The sequence below is a fragment of the Perognathus longimembris genome, chromosome 4, assembly GCF_023159225.1.
Source record: "Perognathus longimembris pacificus isolate PPM17 chromosome 4, ASM2315922v1, whole genome shotgun sequence".
NCBI classification, from domain to species: domain Eukaryota; kingdom Metazoa; phylum Chordata; class Mammalia; order Rodentia; family Heteromyidae; genus Perognathus; species Perognathus longimembris.
This window is the reverse complement of record NC_063164.1, coordinates 78461967-78484422: the sequence shown is the minus strand read 5'-3', so window position 1 is coordinate 78484422 and position 22456 is coordinate 78461967. Positions and strand designations below refer to the sequence as shown.

The window sequence follows — 22456 nt, the reverse complement described above, 5'->3', positions numbered from 1 at the left end:
TTTACCCAAAGTTTGTAAACATCTGTAACACTTATTGTTTCAAACAAGTGTTATAAAAAAAACTGGGAATGCCATTTTCTTTCTTGTCAGTACTGTGGTTTAAACTCAGTGCCTCATGCTTGAGGGACTACACCTGGACTACAACTCCATTCCTATTTTTAGCTTACTGATTTTGAAAGAGTTTGGTAAAATTTTCTTCATGGGACAGCCACCAACCAAAAAACCTTCCATTCTTGGCCTTATGAGTGCTAAAATTGTAAATGTGAGACCCAAGTTCTCAGCTGAAATCCTTTTTGCTGTTTCTGAAACCAACAAATTAATATAAAGAAAATGATCATAAATAAAAAATCTGTATGTGGAAAAGTACATATTGCATATAGCAAAATATTCTTATGTGTATGGAATAGTTAAGATTTTTATCAGTCTTACATTTTTACCAAATTATATATTTAAAAGCACAATAAGTAAAATAAACCATGGGAAATTCTTCAAACAATATAAAATACACTAATATTTTATAAAAATTTATATTTATTTAAACTTCATAAATTTACAAGTATTTTACATTTTTCAAGAAACATTTAGTCTTTTTAAGCTATTTGAATTATGACAACTACACTTTAAAAAAAAAAACAAGATTGCTAATCTTTCCTCAGAGCACTATGCTTACTTGAGAAAACTTTATTAATGAAAATTGTTAGGTTTTAATGTCACACATCACTGGTACCATTTACATAGTAATTTTTTTAAAAAGCTGAAATCTTCTTTCCTTAATTTAAAAGTCATTTCTCTCTGTTATGTTTCTGCCAAATCAAGCAATATACTTCTTTTCCTTTTTTCCAGATGGAAAGCAAACAGAACATATTATAACTAATCTAGGGCTGGGGATATAGCCTAGTGGCAAGAGTGCCTGCCTCGGATACACGAGGCCCTAGGTTCAATTCCCCAGCACCACATATACAGAAAACAGCCAGAAGCGGCGCTGTGGCTCAAGTGGCAGAGTGCTAGCCTTGAGCGGGAAGAAGCCAGGGACAGTGCTCAGGCCCTGAGTCCAAGGCCCAGGACTGGCCAAAAACAAAACAAAACTAATCTAATATACAAATTTAGTTTTTTTACTAGACTACCTTATGAAATCCACTATTGAATAGTATATTTGTGACATTCTCCAGCATGTAATATCAATTACGGTGTTATGACTGTTAAACTGGCATTTGGATCGATCCATGTAAGTTTGAATCATGTTAGAGTACATAAACTTATTACAATGCTGTAATAAGTAAATAAGAGAAAGTTTCCTTGAGAATTGGTGTTCAATAAATTCCAACTGACTCCTTCAAACTTAATGTTTTGTATTTCTGATGCTATTGTAATTGACTTCTATCTAACCCTACCTAACTCTACTACATTTCCACATAACATCCCATTGTATTGGCTACATGAGACCCCAAACCACTCATACGTAGGATCACATTACCACAATTAAAAAAAATTAAGTCCAGTGAACTTAAGTTAGTTTTGATAAATAGACCCGTTTTGACTCTGAAATATCACATATATAGCTCAAAGTGTGATATAAGTGGTACAGTGTCAGCCTAGCAAGGATAAAATATTGAGATGAAATCCTGCACTCTATATTTCTCTGAGTAGCAAAATGTCATACTGGTTTCAGCAGGTGTATATGTTGATTATTAAATGTGTTCATTATTAAAAAGGATTGAGAGAGGTGGAAGAGGGATGGAGAGATAAAGGAAGAAAAGATATAGAAGAACAAGAAATGAAGGAGGATGCAAAATGAAATAGGTAGAGACAGAAGAACATATCACACATGCCTCATATTTTCCTGTATATTGCCAATGTTCATAGCAGTTCTTGCATAGATAGCTCAAATATTCAGCAAGCTAAAATTAATTAAGAGCACTCATTCTAATACTGCAACCGATTTCAGTTACATATTCCAATATATTCATCTTTGTGACCATTTGATACTGACAAATATATTTAGGCTCCCTAATCCTCAGTGTCCTTATTTTCAAAAAGGTGATTAAAATGTATTGAATACTCACTCATTTGTATAAATGATTTAATGAATACAAGTGCTTGGTAAGAGTAATTCGTGTGTGTGTATGTGTGAACAATATTGTATCATCATACCTAAGCCTGAAAGATACTGAATAATGATGAATGGGGTGATGCTGATCAAGACACATTGTAAACATAAATGGAAGTGTTGAGATGAAATCTCTAGTATAACTACAAGCACAAAAATAAAATGCTACACACAAAATAAACATAAAAATAGAAACATTATATAATAGTAATATTTTCTAAATTGCACTGAGAATACAAATGCTTTTTATCCTACCATGCTCAAACCTATTCATTTATATGTTTAAGAGAATATAACCGTATATGTAAATCTTCTTTTAAACTAATGTGGAGGAGCAAGTCCTGATTGAGTATACTTTTTGTTTAAAGTTAATTTTCAGGACTATGACAAATATTTTCCCATCATATTCACTCTTTTATTTCGCATTAAAATTCACCACTTAGAATCCTTTAAGCATAGACAGTAATTCTTTTTTTTTCCCAAAACCAATTTGTTGTATTTTTTTAAATTTATTTTATTGTCAAAGTGAAGTACAGAGGGGTTACAGTTTCACCCATAATACAATGAGTACATTTCTTGTCCAACTTGTTTCCTCCTCTCTCACTTTTCCGCTGCCTCCCCATTCCCCATTTTACTCTCCCCCATGAGTTGCACAGTTGGTTTACACAATAATGTTTGGTAAGTATTTCTAGTGCATTGGTTTGTCATTTTATCTTTTGTCTCTCAATTTTGGTGTTCCCTTTCCCTTTCCTATTTCCAATACACACATATACAATATCCAGGTGATTAAAATCAATTACAATGCTCTCAGGGGTAAACCCACGTGAAGTGAATGAGGAAAAAGAAGAAGAAGAACAACAACAACAAAGGGCAGAGTTTCACATGGTGTTTTGAAAGTAACTATAACCGTGATATACTACTTGTTTTTATAACTTGAAGTTCATTTTACCCTATGATCATCTTTTGTGTTCATACTGGCATAGCTCTTGAGCTACTGTAATCTTCTGCTAGGACTATCCTAGACATGTCCTAGTTATTCCCTATGAAAGGAAACAAAGAGTCCATGTTTCTTTGGGTCTGGCTTACTTCACTTAGTATGATTTTTTCCCCCAATTCCTTCCATTTCCTTACAAATGGGGCAATGCCATTCTTTCTGGTAGAGGCATAGAATTCCATTGTGTATATGCTCCACATTTTTCTGATCCACTCATCTGCTGAAGGGTATCTGGGTTGGTTCCATATTTAGCAATGACAAATTATGTAATGATAAACATAGTTGTGCTGGTGGTTTTAGTGTGGTCTTGCTTGTAATTTTGGGGGTAGATGCTCAAAACTGGAGCAGGTGGGTCTTAGAGGAGCTCTATGGTTAGTCTCTGAGAAACCTCCATATCGCTTTCCAGAGTGGTTGAACAAGTTTACACTCCCAACAACAATGCAGTAATGTTCCTTTGTGGCCACATCCCTCCAGCATTTGTTATTATTAGTTTTCATGATAATGGACAATCTTACTGGGGTGAGGTGGAATCTCACTATAGTTTTGATTTGCATTTCTTTTATAGCCAGTAAGGTAGAGCACTTTTCATGTACCTTTTGGCCATTCTCATTTCCTCTTCACAGAATTTTCTTTTTAGGTATTTATTCCACTTGTTGATGGTGTCAATGTTTTTTTTGTTTTGTTTTGTTTTGTTTGTTTGTTTGTTTTTGAGGATTCGTTTTGGAGGAATTTTATTTTTGGTATTCTATGTATATTGTGCATATGATGCCTTTGCCTGTTGTGTGGCTGGTAAAGATTTTCTCCCAGTCTGTAGGATTTCTGTCAATCTTGCAGGCTATGTCCTTTGCCATGCAGAAGCTCTGTTATTTTGATGCAATCCCATTTGTTCATCCTTTCTTTGATTTGTTGTGTTTATGGTCCTTTATTAAGAAAGTTTCATCCTGTGCCAATCAGCCCAAGTATTTCACCTATCCTTTCTTGTAGTGTTTTCAAGGTATCTGATTTTCCCTCAAAGTCTGACCGATTCAGAATTGGTTTTGGTGCAGGGTGATACATAAGGATCTAGCTTTACTTTGTTAAAGGTGTTGAACCAGTTTTGCCAGCAACATTAGTTGAAGAGGCTGTCTTTCTTCCTTCCTCTTCTTTTAGCTAATTTATCAACGATTAAGTAGCCATAGGTCTGTCGGTTCATTTCTGGGTCTTTAGTTCTGTTCCATTGGTCCTTGGGCCTGTTCTTGTGCCAATACCAAGCTGTTTTTATTACTATAGCTTTGCAATAGAGCTTGAAGTTTGGTATTGAAATTTCTCCAGAACTATTCTTCCCACTTAGGATGGCTTTTGCTATTTGAGATCTTTTATTATTCTATATGAATTTCTGGATTGCTTTCACTATTTCATTAAAGAATATTGTTGCAATATTGATCGGTATTGCATTGAATTTGTAGATAGCCTTTTGCAGTACTGACCTTTTCACAATGTTAATTAATCCTTCCAATCCAGGAGTATGGGAGGTTTCTCCATTTCTGTAGTTCTGCTTTAATTTCCTTTTTCAGGTTTTTATATTCTCACCGTAGAGGTTTTTCACTTCTTTTTTTAGGATTATTCCTAAGTATTTTATGTTTTTGAGGCTATTGCAAAAGGGGTTGCTTTCCTAATTTCAGCCTTGCTCTTCACGTTCGTATAGAGAAAAGTCGTTGATTTTTGAGGATTTATTTTATATCCTGCTACTTTGCCAAAGTTTTGGATCAGCTGAAGTAATTTGGGAGTATAGTCTATGGAGTTCTTTAGATAGAGGATCATATCATCTGCAAAGAGAGAGAGTTTAACATTCTGTTTTCCTATTTGGATCCCATTTATCACTGCCACTTGCCTTATTGCTCTGGCTAGGAATTCTATTACTATGCTGAAGAGGAGTGGAGAGAGCTGACATCCTTGTCTTGCTCCTGATTTTAAAGGAAATGGCTTTAACTTTTCACCATTAAGTATGGTGCTCACTGTGGTTTTGTCACAGACAGCCTTTATTATATTCAAGAATGTTCCCTGGAATCCTACATTCTCCTTAGCTTTTATGGATATATGGGTGCTGGATTTTATCAAATGCAATTTCCACATCTGAAGAAATGATCAACTGATTCTTAACTTTGCTCCTATTGATGTGGTGAATTATTTTGGTTGACTTGCATATATTGAACCAGCTTTGCATCACTGGAATGAATCCAGTTTGATCATAGTGTTATGTCAACTTGTTTAAGTCAATTGACCAGAATTTTGTTAAGAAGTTTTGCCTTGATGTTCATCAAAGAAATGGGTCTAAAGTTCTCTTCCCTTGAGGGCTCCCTGTCTGGTTTTGGGCTAAAGGTTATACTAGCATCATAAAATGTGTTTGGTAGTGATTTTCACTTTCAATTTCATTGAAGAGTTTCAGGAGTGTTAGTGTGAGTTTTGTTTTGAAGGCCTTATTTAATTCTGCTGTGAATCCATCTGGACCTGGGCTTTTCTTGGATGGGAGATCACTATTGCAGTTTCTATTTCATTGTTGGATATGGGTCTGTTTAATAGGTTTACATTTTCATGGTTAAGTTTGGGCATATCAATTTTGCTTGGAATTCATCCATTTCTTCCAGATTCTCAAATTTGTTGGCATATAGGTTTGCAAAATAGTCCCTTATTATGTTCTGGATCTTTGTTGTTTCTGTGTTGATGTTTCCAGTTTTGTCTCTGATTTTGTTTATTTGGGTGTCCTATCTTCATTTTCTGGTTTGATTTGCTAGGCATCTGTCTGTCATGTTAAATTTTTCAAAGAACCAATTCTTTGTTTTCTTGATTTTTTTTCCTTTCTTTTTGGACTCTAAGTCATTTAATTATGATTTAATTTTAATTATTTGCTTCCATCTGTTGGCTTGGGGTTTGGCATGATTCCATAGTTGTTGACTTGATATTTCTCCAATTTGTTAATGTAGGTACTCAGAGCTATAAATTTTCCTCTAAGTACTGCCTACAGTGTCTCAAAGAAGCTGTTAATTTGTGTGCTCATCTTGGTTTAATGTCATAATCATTTGAATTTTTGTTCTGATTTCCTCAATGAACCATTGGTGGTTCAGCAATGTACTGTTCAGTCTTCGTGAGTTGTAGAATTTTCTGTGGTGGCTTTTTGTGCTGAGCTCTAATTTTATTCCATTGTGGTCTGAGAAAATGTAGGGAGTGATTTCAATGTCTCTGAATATGTATATATTTGCTTTGTGCCCTAAAATGTAATCTATTTTGAATAATGTTCCTTGTGCTCCCGGGAAGGATGTGTATTCTGGTGCTGCTGGATGGAATAATCTGTAGATGTTGGTTAAGCATCATAAGATCTTATGATCTTAAGATTGAAAGTATTTGAGGTGTTTGAAAGCTATTTCATGTTACAAGAAAATATGTTTCATCTATTAGGTATTAGGTAAAATTTATATTACACATTTATGTATTTGATTATCACAATCTATCTAAATTTTAAGCTAAAATTCAATAGAGTGCATGCTTTGTATAGGTACTGGTTGGAAACACTAGCCTGACAATGTGTCCTTTAAACAAGATACAAATGCTAAATTAGTAATTAAGGTATTTGGAGAAATACAAGGTTTTAAGTATATACCCTTAGTGAAATAATAGGGTCTTCTTAATCTTAATGTTTGAATAAATTATATTCACTAGAAAGAGAGGTGTATTACTTAAATTACAAGATAATAAGCTGTAAAAATTTAAGCACAAAGGAATTTAGAAGTGTTGCAAATGCCAATGTATGAATTTACTGATTCAGAAAACAGGTGTTGAATACCTATTGTGTGTTAATACTCTGGCCATTTAAAATAAGCAGTTAGTAATAACAAAACATAAAACAAAATACTTTGAACAATTCTTCCAGATATTTATATCCAATGAATGGATTTCTATTGTCACTTCCTCATAGAAGTTATGAACTGGCGTGAGCACTGTCATAAAGAGACTACCCTAATACATAACATGCATGAGAACTTTAGTTTGCCTTTACACTTTTGCAGTATTTTGTCCTCTTTATTGTGCCTCCACAATGCACCTACTCATCACTTTCCACCTTCCTGGAATCTATGATGAAATGACTGACTTAAAAAAAAAAACCTCTATTGTACAAGGCTTCATTTAAATACACAGTATTCCAGAGTCTGAGATGCTGGATTAAAAAAAAAATAGGAGCTCACACTTACCATCTATTTTCCAATTTTATTGATGAATGGTGTTAGATTCGGATCATGGGGCCTTCAAAGATGCTGGAAAAGCACCCTTTCACCAAGCTATGACTCACACCCAAATTATTCATTTGAAAGACATATATCCTGGGTAAGAAATAGATATCATTCTTCTGGCAGGTGTTTCTAAAATGTCATTAAGATTAAGGTTTTATTGTGCCTCTCTGAAACTTACTAAATGATTTCTGTAAATCACCCAAAGAATGCTCCTTTTGCAATCACATCTCCATCCTGATTTACAATAATATTTAATAATTTAGATGTATCTGTTTTTAATCCCATAACTAAACATCAATACAATTAAAAGAATTTTCTTGTAAATTTACTATAACTTTTGTTCACTACCTCTCATATCATATGACAACTAGTTCAGATCATTCTTTCATTCAAAGTACGGTCTATTGACTTTTGTGAAGTAAAGTTGAGTTGGTGACAAGTTTGTTTAGTCTACTTTGAATGCAAAATTCATTACCCTGTAATTATCTCTGAGGTGAGGGGAATTAGGCTAATCTGTGAAATATGTGAAAATTTTTACCTGATAGATATTCCTTCTCATTATTTGACTATTTTTTTTTCCATACTGTTGTTTTAACTAAAAGCCTTGCAATTGGTGCGTTGGCAGTCTAGTACTTGAACCACATGTCTGGTTCTTTTTTTTTTTCCTTTACAATTATAAACTTGATGCTTATGCAATCTGGCATCAAAATGAGATCCCCATGTGAGTAGTTAGGATTGTTGGAATGAGACATAAGTGCCTTACAAATGAATTGTCTTTAGCACTATAGTTATTATCCACAACTAAGAAAACTAGAAATCCTCTAATAACAAAAATTTTCAATAATCACTAATGGTAGCCAAAGCTTTCAGTGAATATTTTAAGGTTGACACCACCAACTATGGTATCAAAAATGTAACAAAGTAGCTAGACTCAAGTGACCACTTGGCCTTCCATTGCAGAATTACAGTTTTCTAATTTTTTGAACATACATTTAAATATTTTTCTTATTTTAAGAGATAAAAATGCCTCCATAATACACATACCTAATAATAAAGCTTTTATGTGATTCAATTCGTCTATTATTACGTCTATACAATAGCTACAGATTTGAATAAATTCTTTAAAAACACTTAATGAGAAAGAAATAAGCAAAAATGGACCTGTTCTAACCATGTTACATATCTCCCTAGGAGCTGATCTCTCAGTTTTCCCTCCAAGATTTATTCAAGAAGCCTAAATAGATCCACTGAGTGAATCACACAGGAAAATTGCACTTCACACCCTTATTCTCCAAAGCTGAAAACAATGTTGAAAAAGTAAACAAATAAATAAGTAATAATCATTACTAATGATGATCTTTAAGACACTCCACTAGGTGTGCAAAGCATAAAGTTGATGAAATAGACAGAAAATACTAATTTCTGAAATTGTTTTCACTTAAATTTGGATATGTTAAAGTTGAGATGGATTTTAATGGCCATTCAGAGAGCATGGAATTTTCCTAGTTCATTACAAGCATTATCACTCATTACCATACTAGTTCTTGAAGGTTGCATTGCTCTCTCACATATTAGATGAGGAAATTAAGACTTTATCCTCCAGGAGTGGACCGGTGTTTGCAGTTCGGTTGATCAGTGAGATCTGAGCAATGAGTGAGGCCCTACCCTCTTTTGCCCCCTACACCGGCTCCCTCATCCTCTCAAGGTTTTGCTGCTGCTTGGTGGAAGCCGAGGAGACAGGCCATCTGGGCAGATCCTTTGTTTCGCTTCAGAGTTCTGGGGGCAAGCGGTGAAGGCAGAGTGAGAGATCCAGCCGGGGAGTGGGGTCTGGGGTGAAGGACGGAGAAACACGGGGAGATGGCAAGCAAGCTAAGAAAGGTAGCCATGGAGAACCCTTAAAATTCAGTGGATTCAACATCCATTAAGACTTTTGAAACAGGCTGGGAATGTGGCCTAGTGGCAAGAGTGCTTGCCTCCTACACATGAAGCTCTCGGTTCGATTCCCCAGCACCACATATATGGAAAACGGCCAGAAGGGGCGTTATGGCTCAGGTGGCAGAGTGCTAGCCTTGAGCGGGAAGAAGCCAGGGATGGTGCTCAGGCCCTGAGTCCAAGGCCCAGGACTGGCCAAAAAAAAAAAAAGACTTTTGAAACAAAGATCATCAATGGCAGCAAATCAATGGACTCTAGGATATCCTTGAACAGTAGTTACAAAATGGATTATCCTGAAATGTGTGTATGTATAATAATTAATAATAAGAACTTTCATAAAAGCACTGGAATGTCATCTCGGTTTGGTACGGATGTAGATGCAGCAACCCTCAGAGAAACATTCCTGAACTTAAAATACGAAGTCAGGAATAAAAATGACCTTACATGTGAAGAAATCAAAGAATTACTGCACAATGTTTCTAAAGAAGATCATAGCAAAAGGAGCAGCTTTATTTGTGCCACGGTGAAGAAGGAATAATTTTTGGAACAAATGGACCTATTGTCCTGAAAAAACTAACAAGTTTCTTTCGAGGAGATTATTGCAGAAGTTTAACTGGGAAACCTAAGCTCTTCATCATTCAGGCCTGCCGGGGTACAGAACTAGACTGTGGCATTGAGACAGACAGTGGTATTGATGATGACATGGCATGCCAGAAAATACCAGTAGAGGCTGACTTCCTGTATGCCTATTCCACAGCACCTGGTTACTATTCCTGGTGAAATTCCAAGGATGGATCCTGGCTCATCCAGTCCCTTTGTACTATGCTGAAACTCTATGCCAACAAGCTTGAGCTGATGCACATTCTTACCCGAGTTAACCGAAAGGTTGCAACAGAATTTGAGTCCTTTTCCCTGGATCCCACTTTCCATGCAAAGAAAACAGATTCCATGTATTGTGTCCATGCTTACAAAAGACTTGTATTTTTATCATTGAAGAGATGCTGGTTCTTTTTTTTTTCTTTTTTAGTTTCTTTGCCAAATGAGAAGATGGTAGATAATACTTGACTTCCCTCCCATTTAAATCTTATATGATGCTCCAGATGATATTTGTACCAGGCCACTTCCCAGAACCATAGTCACACTACCTCAAACTCAGTCACAGGTAGTTGAAACTGAATGTGAACAGGAACAAATAAATATCGAGTATGGTACCATTATTATGAAAGGCAACAATTATAAACTTATATCTTTTATAGTTAGCAAGACTTAAGGGTCCTGTGCTATGAATTGTCAAGTAAATTATGAGGAAGTTAATCACAGCAGTAATGAATTGATCCTCCCTCCCTACATTACTACTGTGCAGTCCTAGCTTTTTGTCAAACTGTAGATAAGGAGAAGTGGAATCGTGGGTCTCAGCACATCCATAGACTTGGTCAGACTCAAACTCATTTATGGAAATGAATTGACTTCATTTTTAGATTTTTAGACTGTATTACCATAGCTCATGGTTTTGTGATGTTTGTCCTGAGCATGTTGTTGTAAAAAAGGTTTACTATTGAAAACAAACTATTTTATTTGAGAGAAAATATAAGTAAACCAAGTTGATTTTTTTAAGGCTAAAGTGTCACATTAAGAGAGAAACCTAACTATAAGGTGCTAAGATAATCTATCAGCATGTTTATTTTCATCTGTCTTTATACAAGTCAGGTGAGATTTACAGACCAGCCAATTTTATTTTTAAAAAACTCAAACTTAATTATTTGGGAATGATAAGGAATTCTACATGAACATATGAATATTCCACTTGCACAATACATAGTGGAACAGAAGGAAAACAATTATAAATGGATCCACTGACCACTGTAATTTGAGAAGTATGAATAAGACCCATAGCTCAGCCTGTTTAATGGAAACAGCTCCAGCCAGGCTGAGAAGGACCAGTCAGCTGACTTCTTCAGATGTCCCAAGATAGAAATCACCATGTAACAAAGTAACCAACTCAGAAACTTCTGAAGGAGAGCTTTTCCAAAGGTAGTGGGAATCAAGACCAAAACAATAATAATTGAAACATTGTCAGCCTGTGATTTTATAAGAAAGTTTACAATCAAACGGAAGAGCGTGCTAATGTGTATACTGTAACTTGCATGAAAAGGATGGAAGCAGCCAGGACTTTGGGACTTCCGGCAGAGTACAGGAGGAAGCTGGAGGTCAGAACTCAGCACCCCCCCCAGGAGGTGGGCCCCCAGGGTTCCTCCCTCCCTGAGGCCTGAGCCCTTCCTCCCTGACTCTCAGTCTATTTCCCAGGAGCTTCCTACTCAAAGAAAGAACATGTTTGTAATCCATAACTGTTTTGATTAGACCTGTTAACTTTTTCTAAGTAACCATAGCATGTAATGGTATTTTGAAGTGCGTTTCCGTGTGATGGTTTTTATAAACAATTGTTATTTTGCATTTTTTAAATTTCAAAACATAAATGTAAACTTAGAATAAAAAAAAAAAAAGACTTTATCCTCCATTTTCATGGCTCTTCCAGGCACTGCTTTCAGCAAGTTGGAAAGAGGGATTTGAAGTAGAGTTGGCAGAATTTTCCTTTTGCATCTGGATCTTAACCAGAGTATCTGGTATGAGTTGCATATCATCAATGACCCTAGACATTAGGAGACAAGCCAGGTACTAGTACTGGAATATATTCCCCTCTCCATTCCAGCTGCTAGATAAGGGTGGCTTCCAGCTGTTGACAGCCCCTATATTTTATTGTTCATTTTGGTCTTCCATGCTTTATCACAAACCTGTGAAACTTCAGTAGTTTTTTTTTTTCTCCTGTTAAAACAAAGAGTGTTTTCTGCTATTCCTAACTGGTGGTAAACTTTTGATTTTCATATCATATCACACAATTTGAAATATAATATTGCCAATCCATTCATAACTTCATTTACTCAACATTGGCTCTTTTGATATCATAAAGAATATATTTTAATTTCTGAATCCCCAACCTCCAGAACATAATTGAATGCATTTTAGAAACTTAGTAAATATTTGTTGAATAAGGTACTGAATGAGTAAGAAACTATAATATTAAAATAAGATAAGATTCCTAAAATTCCAAAGATGGACAGTCATTTTCTGGCTAGTCAGAAATAAGGCCTAATAATAAAGGTATTTAGAATAGTGGCAATGGATATATAAACAAAAAAGCCATTGCATAATTGACTCTGATCAAAGGTATTTTGGATTTGTTGAAATACATACTGCATGAAAAAAATGGCTGAAAGAGGAGACTGGAGAAATACAAAGAGTACATTTGTTTTGATAAGGTGTTTGTAAATCACCTCAACAGGCTTATTAAAAAAGAGACCAAATATTGAATTTACATTTTACAAAAATAAATTTGTTGCTAGACTATAAATTGTTACAAATTAGGAAAGGTAACAAAAATGTGCTCAATTATCATCTTAATCTTATGAAAATTTTATTATGAGCAAAATTAAATCACAAGTAAAGGTGATAGTCAATAATAGACTCTTAAGTTAGTTACGAGTAAAACAGTTCAAACTTGATGAGTTTTGGGATGATGTGAGAAATAAAAGTTAGAGCATGGTTTTATGAAACTGGTTTGGATCATTATATGAATTGATAATGAATCAAACAAAATAGTCCTAAAGAATAAAGGTCAGGATAAAAATGGTGAGTTTGGATTTGGGGATAGGTTTGTTATGCCAGAGGAGTATTATGTGAAGTATGTGAAGAAGTCAGAAGAACATACCTGAGTTGCAGCAGACAAGGGAAGAAATATGAAGGGATCATGCTAAAATACATGGGAAGTCTCTGAAAATGGTAAAGTGAGAAAAGAAAGACAAAAGATGGGAGCCAAGAAATAAATGAAATGAGGAGCCCTTGGGGTAGAAACACATAAAAGTTATTGAAATAAAATTTTAAGGTGTCCATTGGGCTGCAGACAATTCTGGAGACATTAAAATATCAGAGAAGGAGTTAAAATTCTGTGAGTTTGATAAACAAGTCTAAGAGCATCCATTGTGAATGCAATTTAAAGGAACTGTAAATTTTGTTTTTCTTGTCATCAGTTCTTTCATTTTCTTTTATATATATTTTTATTATCAAACTGAATTACAGAGAGGTTACAGTTTCATACATTATGCATTGGATACATTTCTTTTACTGTTTGTTACCTTGTCCCTCATTCCCCCCTCCCTCCTTCCTCTTTTCCTTCCCCCTCCCCCCCATGTGTTGTTCAGTTGTTCAGTTCATTTTCATCAAACAGTTTGTAAGTATTGGTTTTGTAGTAGTTTGTCTTTTTTACCCTGTATCTCTGGATTTTGGTATTCCTTTCCAATTTCCTGGTTCTAATACCAGTATACATGGTTTCCAATATACTCAGATAAGATACAGAGATACTGTAGTTAAAACCACAAGAAGGTGATATAGGAATATCATCAATAATAGAGGCTACAGTTACATATGGCACTTTGAAAGTATTTAAAACTGTGATATAACAATCATATCCATAACGTGGAGTTTATTTCACTTAGCATTATCTTATGTGTTCATAAGGGTATAGCTATTGGGCTCCTGTGATCCTCTGCTGTGACTTGCCTAAAACTGTGCTAATTATTCCCTATAAGGGAGACCATATAGTCTATGTTTCTTTGGGTCTGGCTCACTTCACTTAGTATAAGTTTTTCCAAGTCCTTCCATTTCCTTACAAATGGGGCAACGCTTTTTGCAATAGTGTCAAAAACATAAAATACCTAGGAATAACCTTAACCAAAGAAGTGAGAGACCTCTACGATGAGAACATGAAAAACACGAAAAATGAAATTAAGGCAGAACTATAGAAATGAAAAAACCTCCCATGCTCCTGAATGGGGAGGATTAATATAATCAAAATGGCAATATTGCCAAAGGCGATCTACAAATTCAATGCAATACCCATCAATATCTCAACACCATTTTTTAATGAAATGGAAAAAGCAATCCTGAAATTCATATGGAACAATAAAAGATCTAGAATAGCAAAAACAATTCTAAGCAGAAAGAACAGTGCTGGAGGAATTACAATACCCAACTTCAAGCTGTGTTATAAAGCTATAGTAGTAAAAACAGCTTGGTATTGGCACCAGAACAGGCCTGAAGACCAATGGAACAGAATTGAAGATGCAGAAATGAACCCACAGAACTATGCCTACTTAATCTTTGATAAAGGGGCTACAATTATAGTCTGGAAGAAATATAGCCTCTTTAACAACAAAAGGTGCTGGCAAAACTGGTTCAACACATGCTACAAACTAAAACTAGATCCTTACATATCACCCTGCAACAAAATCAATTTCAAATGTATCAAAGATCTCTACATCAAAACAGACACCCTGAAAACACTAAAGGAAAGAGAAGGAGAAACACTTGGGATCCTTGGCACTGGACGGAACTTTTTCAACAAGGACCCAGAAAGGCTACAAATCAAAGAATGGTTGGACAAATGGGACTACATCAAACTACAGAGATTCTGCAGGGCAAAGGACATAGCTCACAAGATAAACAGAAAGCCCACAGATTGGGAGAAGAACTTTACCGGCCATTCAACAGACAAAGGCCTCATATCTAAAATATATGCAGAACTAAAAAAATTACCTTCATCCAAAAGATTTAAAAAGAGATTTCACTGATAAGGAAATGAGAATGGCCAAGAGGCATATGAAAAAGTGCTCTACATCACTGGCCATAAAAGAAATGCAAATCAGAACAACATTGAGATTCCTTCTCACCCCAGTAAGAATGTCCTATATCAAGAAAACTAACAATAACAACTGTTGGAGGGGATGTGGCCAAAAGGGAGCCCTACTTCTTTGTTGGTGGGAATGTAAAGGGTTCAGCCACTCTGGCAAGTGGTATGAAGATTCCTCAGAAGGCTAAACATAGAACTCCCCTATGACCCATCAGCCTCACTTTTGGGTATCTATCCAAAAGACCACAAACAACATCACAGTAATGCCACCAGCACAATTTTCATCGCAGCACAATTTGTCATAGCTAGAATCTGGAACCAACCCAGATGCCCCTGAGTAGATGAGTGGATTAGGAAAATGTGGTACATATACACAATGGAATTTTATGCCTCTATCCGTTCTTTCATTTTCTATCCTTTTCAGTTTGTTCTCCTCAAGGGAATTTGGCTGAAAAGGAACAAGGGAAAAGCTACTTCAGGAAATAAAATTATTTTTATACTAAATGCAAAGTTTAATATCAAATTTCATATTTAGAAATATTGGTTTGAGTTCTGTTTTAAAGGCCTTGTAGAATTCTGCTCTGAATCTGTCTGGACCTGGGTTTTTCTTGGATGGGAGATCACTTATTGCCGTTTCTATTTCAATGCTGGCTATGGGTCTGATTAGAAGGTTTATATCTTCGGGATATCAATTTTCTCTAGGAAATCGTCCATTTCTTCCAGATTCTCGAATTTGTTGGCATAAAGGTTTGCAAAACAGTCCCTTATTATGTTCTGAATTTTGGATGTTTCTGTGGTGATGTTTCCTGTTTCATCTCTGATGTTGTTTATTTGGGTGTGCTGCCTTCATTTTTTGGTCAGGTTTGCTAGGGGTATATCTTGTTAATTTTTTCAAGAACCAACTCTTTGTTTTGTTGATTCTTTCAATGGTTGTTTACATCTCTAATTCATTTAATTCTGATTTGATTTTAATTATTTGCTTCCATGTATTAGTTTGGGGTTTGGCTTGTTGCTCTCTTTCGAGGAGATTAAGGTGCTTCTTTAATTTATTGAGTTGCTCTTTCTCCAGTTTGTTGGTGTAGGCATTCAGAGATATAAATTTTCCTCTGAGTACTGCCTTTGCTTTGTCGCAAAGAAGCTGATACTTTGTGTCCTCATTTTGGTTGAGTTCCACAAACATTTGAATTTCCGTTTTAATTTCTTCAATGACCCACTGATGGTTGAGCAGTGTGTTGTTTAGTCTCCATGAATTGTTGGGATTTCTGTGGTGGCTGTTTGAGTTGAGCTCTAATTTTATTCCATTGTGGTCTGAGAGAATGCAGGGAATGGTTTCCATACTTCTGAATTTGTACAAATTTTCTTTGTGCCCTAAGATGTGATCTGTTTTGGAGAATGTTCCCTGGAGAAGGTTGCTGGATGGAATATTCTGTATATGTCAGTTAAGTCTAGTTGGTCAATGCAGTTTGGTTCTGTGGTTTCTTTGTTCAGTTTTTGGCATGTTGATGTGTCCAGAGTTGACAGTGGAGTGTTAAAGTCTCCAACTCTCAATGTGCTTGGGTCTATGAGTGTTTTTAGAGTCAGTAGTCTAGTAGTCTAGTAGAAGTTGGGTGCTCCTGTATTTGGTGTGTAGACATTTAGGATGTCTATATCCTCCTATTGGAGAGATCCCTTTATTAGTATGTAGTAACCTTGTTTGTCTCTTCTTACTGTTTTTAGTTTGAAGTCAATTTTATCTGATACTAGGATTGCAACTGCAGCCTGCTTATGGGGACAATTTGCTTGGTAGATTTTATTCCAGCCTTTCACTTTTAGAAGATGTTTACTTTTGCTGGATAGATGTGTCTCTTGGAGGCAGCAGAAAGATGGATCTTGACTTTTGATCCAACTTATGAGCCTATGTAGTTTGATTGGAGAATTAAGTCCATTAATGTTGATAGTTAGGAATGGGAGATGATTGTTTCTTCCTTTCATTATAGCTGTCTTGTTAAAAGCTGCATTTCCCAATTCTTGATCTAATATTCTGGTTTACTATTTAGGGTTCATTTCTTTGTCTGTACTGGAATCTTCATAATTTTCCCTGTATAGTATATCTTTGAGGATTTTCTATAAAGCTGGTTTGGTGGAGATATATTGTTTCATAGGTAAAATATGGAACCAATCCAGATGTCCCTCAGTAGACAAATGCATTAGGAAAACGTGGTACATATACAGAATGGAATTTTATGTTGCTATCAGACAGAATGACATTGCCCCATTCGTAAGAAAGCGGAAGAACTTGGAAAAAATTATACTAAGTGAAGTGAGCCAGACCCAAAGAAGCATGGACTCTATGGTCTCCCTTATAGAGAATAATTAGCATAGGTTTAGGCTAGCCACAGCAGAGGATCACAAGAGCCTAACAGCTATGACCCTATGAATCTATAAGATAATGCTAAGAGAAATGAAATTTGTGTTATGGAAACGAGTGATATATCAGTGTTGTAATTACTTTCAACATGCCATATGAAACCGTAGCTTTTATTGTTGATGATCCTCTTGTTTCTCCTTCATTTGTTTGTACCTGCACTATCACTGTATCTTATCTGAGTACATTGGAAACTGTATATATTGGTATTAGAACTAGGAAAGTGAAAGGGAATACCAAAATTGAGAGATACAGGATAAAAAGACTAATGACTCCAAAAGCAATACTTGCAAAACTGTTTGGTGTAAGCCAACTGAACAATTCATGGGGGGAGAGGGCAAGGGGGAGGGAAGAGGGAGGAATGAGGGAGGAGGTAAAAAAAAGTACAAGAAATGTATCCAATTCCTAACATATGAAACTGTAACCTCTCTGTACATCACTTTGACAATAAATAAGAAAAAAATTAAAATAGAAACTGTAGAGATTGGAGAGATGCACATGGGATACAGGAACAGGCACATAGCTGCTGTACCAGTTAAAATGAAGCTTTGAAAGCTATAACCTATACATCATTCGCTCAGTTGATGGACATGCATCTTCTGTCAGAATGTATATACAGATATGCGCACATAGTCCTTAAGTGCATACAGCTTAGATGTAAAAATCTCTATGATTAGGTGCAACACCAAAAATGAAAAGAAAGTAACACCACAGAGGAATAAATATTTCAACCTGAACAATGTGTTGGTCCCAGCTAATACATCAAAATGCTGTTTCTTTACCTTCCTTGCATTCTTTGGATATGATGATAATGCGGATGGCTTGGAATATAATCTGATGCTGGGTAGAGCAGCCTTCTTTTTATTATGGCAGCTTGCTATTTTTTTTTTTTTTTGGCCAGTCCTGGGGCTTGGACTCATGGCCTGAGCACTGTCCCTGGCTTCTTTTTGCTCAAGGCTAGTACTCTGCTACTTGAGCCACAGCACCACTTCTGGCCATTTTCTGTATATGTGGTGCTGGGGAATTGAACCCAGGGCTTCATGCATACGAGGCAAGCACTCTTGCCACTAGGCCATATCCCCAGCGCACAGCTTGCTATTTTTATAACATGGTAATTGGATTGAACACAATCAAAGTACAGTAGTAACTAATCGCCCCTTCCTGGATGAGTGAGCAAATGATTAAATATTAATGTCAGCATCCTTGAACAGATCCAAATGTGCAGGGTCTGGCTACTTTAGCTACTCCTTCTGTGTAGCTCTCAAAACATAACAGATTTGGTAAAATATTGTTAGGTTGAGTCTTGCTTGCCTTCATTCAGTCATCTTTGTATGAATCCAGTGGTTGTGGGGTATGGATTTTCTTTTGTTGTTTGGGGTTGGTTTGGTTTTTTATTTTTTTCCTTCCTGCTCCTATGCCTCCATTTCAAACAGTTTATAGCTGATGTTCACTAAGAGAGTGAATACTTAGGATTTTGTGCCACTGATGGAAAGAAATCCTATCTAAGAAAGTGCATTTCTTCACAGAGCTGTGTCATACCATCCTTTGGGCCCTCTGCTGGAAAAGTAGAATCAAGTCTCAATAATGCCTTTTTAATTGTATCCTCTAGTATTATTGACATAGGACAGTACTTTATCATCCCTCTGTGAATATAAAATACCTTGTATACCTGCTTTATGATACATAGTAGTGACTGTGCTTTATCAGAGCTGTTGTTTTTAATAATGTTATTCAAGAATGTTTTCTTTCCAGATGATGATGGAGAAGCCAATTTAAAAAAAAAATGGTGCCAGGTACCACAACAGTAACAGAACTTCCCATTTTTCTGTTTTTTTTTTTTCTTTTTATTAATGGAGTGTGCTGGATGTCTAATTTTGTTCAGATGACTGCAGAACCTGGAAAAGCTGTTGCTGCTATTGATGCATAACATACTGCTATTATTGGTCTATATATATATATTTTGAATTTTTGCAAACTTTAGCTGTACTGTCAACTTTGGAGAAAGTATCCCAGTTTACCATATTGAGTTGGCATTGTACAGAAATGAATAGCCATATTGGTCTAGAAACGTTAAGCTTATTTTTTTTCCATTTGTACAGGGGTAAATGCACTGTATTAAATATGTAAGGTCTTATCTATGAGGGTTTGATTACAGAAACTAATAAAGTATTCTACAAATAATGAAAAAAAATAAAAACCTTCATATTTAGCATTGGCCTCTGTGAAAATATTCAATTAGTGTATACATTTAATAGGTTTCTAATTTTCTTACATTTACACCAAATTCTTTAGGCTTCAGATAGTGTGATGGATGATTTGCACTTATATTCATTTACACTGAAATATATACCGAAGAAAAACGTACACAGCAACACCCTAATTAGATGTCAGTTCCTGATCAACAAAGTTGAACTAAAATTTGGCATAAACAGATGAATATGACTATATGTTCAAAGTGTATTAGCTGAAAAATATTGTCAGGATACCTACCACTAATCATTTTCCACAAGTGACAGTGGGTGTTGAAGGGACTATATAAACTTCTTTAACTTAGCTTGTTGGTGAACATTCTTAAATATTTAAAGCTGCATCATACCCCCCCCCACACACACAAACACACACACAATTCACACAATGTGAATTTTTTTGAGAGGCATTTTAGATTTAAGAACATGAACAACACTGCCTGCCACAGCTGTAGCCATGCCCCAGGGGCCCGGGAAATCCCCAGCAAACTCCAGGAGTGGGAGCAGGACATGCAGCCCCAGCTTGGCCCCTGCCTCCTCTCCAAACACTTTCATGCAAAGCACACAACTGAGAAGTGAGTGCTCCCAGGAGCCCTCTAGAGGCTTCTGAGCTTGCTGAGAGCCCTAAGCCCACATGTGGACACCGAGGCTCTGCCCCCGGCAGCGGCCCAGGGCACCTGCCACCACCAGTCATGATCTGGGTCACTGTTCTTCAGCCTCCACCTCCTCCTCATCTAAGGACGCCACCCCAGAAGATGCCACATCAGAAGCTTGCTGCTGCCGTTCCCAGCTTCCCACCAGTGGTAGGCAGAGTGGCTGGCAGTCCTTGCAAGCATCAAGCTCCTCCTCAGCAGGGGAAAGGCAGGATTCTGTGAGGGGTGAGTTGTAGAGCGAGTCCTGGGCCTCTACTGGACCCAGGCTGGGGAAGGCACTTTCCCTGCTGGGGAGGCAGTTTGGCAGTAGCTAAGAGGTCAGCCGGGCAGGGGAGCCCAGCAACCCATCCTCCAGGCTGCACAGACTAGAGCACAGGGTGTCTGGAGACACCGTTTGGGAGCAGTAGCTCTCAGGCTGCACAGAGCCCTGGCGTGCAGGCCGGGAGAATCTGCGCCCCGTGAAGAGGTCCTGGAGGTGGGACCCCCTCAGAGACAGCTGCCCAGACATGTCTGTGTCAGTGCCCCCAGCAAAGTCCTTGTCTCAAGAATCATCGGTGGAATCGTCCCCATCCATCGAAGAGCATGCCTGCAGTTTGGCTTCTACAGTAGCAAACTGCTCAGCTACTACTGCTGCAAAGCGGGCCTCTTGTTCGCCCTCGCTGAGGTCAGAATAGGAATAAAAGGAGGATTCTGAGGCAGCAGGAGAGTCACACATGTGAATTGTGTCTGTATATATTCAAATATGTGTGTCCTTCAAAAAGGATATGTTGACCTATCTGCTAAATGTCTGAAAAGTATAGTATAGGGCCTATGCCTGGTATAACTGTGTCTCTTCCTGGACCTTCTATTGCTCACTTTACAGTTGTTAAGTGCAACTGCTTAATTTAGATGAGGGAAACAAAAGCAAAGGTATGTACATTTTTGCTTTAATTCTTTACTTGACTAATAAGGAAAAAGGTTGATATATAATGGACTTGAACAGGGGAGTTGAAAAGGCTTTGTGCAATGGAAAAGAAAACAAAAATACTATGGAACACACTGACCTGAAAATCAGAAAGCAGAATAAAGACCTGTAGTAAATTCATTCAGACACTCAAAAATCTAAATTACCTGGTTCCCAGGTAATTTGAATATTGTTTTCCACGTTCTCACAAATAATTGACATCAAAATTTATTCTTTTTGGAGGACCATTTACTTCTTTAAAAGACTGTCAATCTAATTATTTTCTAAGGTAATCAATTTTCCACTACTGCAATCACACATTAGTGTTTTAAGCACATTCTGATTACAATCAGTGACTCTAGTGATAATAATAATAACAAAAAACCATTTTCCCCACTCAGTTATGAAACTTATCATGCAAAGTCTGTGAGTTAAAAGCAGACTGATTAATTTAAATATATAAAGAAGACCTCATAATTAAATGAGTAAGCATTTCAGGGGTGAGTCTGCGGGACAATCATTTGATATATGTTAAGACAAATAAGGTATAAACAGTTATACAGAACTTACTTTAATGCCAGTGGCAGACTTTGACTTTAGTTTGCATGTAATGGAGGAAATCTAGAGGATACGTTTTAGGAAAAGTAGTGAAGAAATGTCTTTGTGTAATCTGACACAGATTTTAAATGTAATTCTTTACACTTTTAGAATGTAATATAATATGATCGAACAATATATAACATAATAGTAAAAGATACATCTCTATATGGTTATTGCAATCATACATATGCAGATGATTATAATCATGTCCTGGATAATAACACTAGAACTCATGAAAAATAGAGTATTCTGTATATAGCTTAAAATAATATTTTCTGAATAATTCATTATATTATATTCAATATATTATAGGAAGTAACGAATCTAATTTTTCAGCATGAAACACTGAATTAGTTACCACCAATATACAGGGAAAAGATTAGAATACAAAGTTGTGAGGGTTGGAAGCACCCTTGAATATGTTGAATTCAAGATATTTGTCAGTATTGAAATGAATATGCTACGCAGATAACTATGGATATGTAACTCAACACCGACATTGGTCTTGAATGAAAAAGTAATTGAGAACTATTGACCAATTGTTATTTAAGCCATGTGATAAATCACATGGAATC

The 22456-nt window shown here is 36.3% G+C and overlaps 1 protein-coding gene and 2 pseudogenes across 1 annotated transcript in view; 1 reads left to right on the top strand and 2 right to left on the bottom strand.

Moving 5' to 3' along the window:
* Window positions 1-22456, bottom strand: part of Lrp1b (LDL receptor related protein 1B) — a 1711024-nt gene that overhangs the window by 1017365 nt on the left and 671203 nt on the right. The window lies entirely within an intron of this gene.
* LOC125350715 lies at window positions 9248-10696 on the top strand (annotated as a pseudogene).
* LOC125350077 lies at window positions 20098-21053 on the bottom strand (annotated as a pseudogene).